This window comes from Bufo bufo, chromosome 2, assembly GCF_905171765.1.
Source record: "Bufo bufo chromosome 2, aBufBuf1.1, whole genome shotgun sequence".
Classification (NCBI taxonomy): domain Eukaryota; kingdom Metazoa; phylum Chordata; class Amphibia; order Anura; family Bufonidae; genus Bufo; species Bufo bufo.
The window spans coordinates 600,521,070-600,523,629 of NC_053390.1; the positions used below are offsets into that span (position 1 = coordinate 600,521,070).

Here is a 2,560-nt window from a genome sequence, read left to right on the forward strand (position 1 = left end):
AGACATATAATGTTCAGAGTCTTCGGGCCTAACTTCTTACAGTTATGGCCCAGCAGTAACATTCATAGGCTGTATATCCTATATACCCAGACCTCTGTAGGATTCAGTGCTTGTAGGAGAATGCATATAGATGTCATTATAATGTGCACTTCCATACTGCCCCACTGTTACACACTGCATTGCACAGGCAGTAAAAGGGATTAGATGTCAGGAGAGAAATCCTACACAGTTAGGCCCCAGGTGGAACCAATGTGTGACCTTTCCTGATCTCACATCTTTACATTATAGCAGGAGTATCATGCTAGTGGCTGTGTACTTACTGTGCCTGGAGATGAGCTGGTCTAGGCAGGGGTCCTCAGTGCAGTCTTGTATAGGACATCACATAGAAAGGACTACAGGAGAATCCAAAGCAATAGAAAGAAGCCAGAAGCAAAGTCCCAAGTTGGTGAGAGGTTCCTGGTAAGTGTGAGATGAGAGGTTCCTGTCCCTGGGTCTCTTCCCCTCTCTCCCTGCCTCTATGTGTCTCTGCAGTGGGAATGACGTGACGTCAGCAGAGATTCCACCAAACTCAGGCAGCGGAGCAGGAGGGAGGAGAGGGGGTCAGGGAGGGAGGAGGGCACCCAAAATCTCATCACTGGGTCACAGGAAAAACATAACTGGCTTAATAACAAGGACAATGACATGTACAGTGCAAGCACTCACTGAATGGTGCTGGGGCATTGATATCCAGGGACATAGACTCAGAATGAAGCATCTGCCCTAGATATGGGGCTACAGACTAGGAACAAGGGGGCACTAAACATGAGAATGGAAAGCCAACAAGAGAAAGAAAAACTGCAGAAACTCTAAAAATCATCATCATAATCCATCATAGTAAAATCTAAGCACTTTCCGGAGCGATGATTCTTCTAGATAGCAACACAATAGTATATAATATACAATAGTATACATTTCACACCTGGGATACAATTGTGTTTGACTATCTATCTATTATTTATCTATCTATCTATCTATCTATCTATCTATCTGTTATTTATCTATCTATCTATCTATCTATCTATCTATCTATTTATCTATCTATTTATCTCATATCTATCTATCTATCTATCTATCTATCTATCTATCTATCTATCTATTTATCTATCTCATATCTATCTATTATCTATCTATCTATCTATCTATCTATCTATCTATCTATCTATCTATCTATCTATCTATCTATCTATCTATCTCATATCTACTATCTATCTATCTATCTATCTATCTATCTATCTATCTATCTATCTATCTATCTATCGGCTACTCCCAGTATTACCCAGGATCACCACTACTAGTACAATGACACAAAATAGCCCTGATTGTGAAAAAAAATTAAATTATGGAAAAAAACAAAAACGCTGGGCTAAAGTAAAACTGTCCTATATTGTAAATGGCTCAGGTCTCCACTCAGGTGAGAACCATGTACGGATCTCTGCTCAGTGGGGACCTTTACATTGAGGGAATTATATCGTGATTGTGACACACTACAGCAGTTATAATAAAAATAACATAATGGCAATACTAAAATGGTAATAATAAAATATTAATACTACTATAGTAATCATACTAAATATACAAGAACATCCGAATTCAGTATTTAGTCTGATATAGATAATTGATTATAATATTGAATTTAATAATTCCAATACTTGATTGACTTTTTGTGGCAAAGTGTCTGTCTGTCTATCTATCTATCTATCTGTCTATCTCTATATCTATCTCATTATCTATCTATCTATCTATCTATCTATCTATCTATCTATCTCTATATCTATCTCATTATCTATCTATCTATCTATCTATCTATCTATCTATCTATCTATCTATCTATCTATCTATCTATCTATCTATCTATCTCTATATATATCTCATTATCTATCGATCTATCTATCTATCTATCTATCTATCTATCTATCTATCTCTATATCCGCTGTATAATAATATGTCTGCTGTTTCCCCCCCCAAAAAAAATTCTGATAAATTTACCACAATATTCAGAGTTAAAGCAATGCAGTCATACTCTTTCTGTCTATAATCTTTTTATCTAGTATCTATCTATCTATCTATCTATCTATCTATCTATCTATCTATCTATCTATCTATCTATCTCTATATATATCTCATTATCTATCGATCTATCTATCTATCTATCTATCTATCTATCTATCTATCTATCTATCTATCTATCTCTATATCCGCTGTATAATAATATGTCTGCTGTTTCCCCCCCCAAAAAAAATTCTGATAAATTTACCACAATATTCAGAGTTAAAGCAATGCAGTCATACTCTTTCTGTCTATAATCTTTTTATCTAGTATCTATCTATCTATCTATCTATCTATCTATCTATCTATCTATCTATCTATTATCTATCTATTATCTATCTGTCGATTTAGCTGTCTAGTATCTATCTATATCTACTTTATATATCGTTTTTCCTTAAATCAAATGTGTCATCGGTTGTCTTTCCAAAGACTTCAGATAAACTTAACACAATATTCTATCTATATATCTCATATC

The 2,560-nt window shown here is 34.7% G+C and overlaps 1 protein-coding gene across 1 annotated transcript in view; it reads right to left on the minus strand.

Annotated features, from left to right (window-relative positions):
• PITX2 (paired like homeodomain 2) overlaps positions 1-478 on the minus strand; it is a 16,118-nt gene extending 15,640 nt beyond the window's left edge. The window contains exon 1 of the mRNA XM_040420496.1: positions 321-478. The gene's annotated coding sequence lies outside the window, so the exon portion shown is untranslated. The remainder of the gene's footprint in view (positions 1-320) is intronic.
• Between the last annotated feature and the right edge of the window lie 2,082 nt (positions 479-2,560).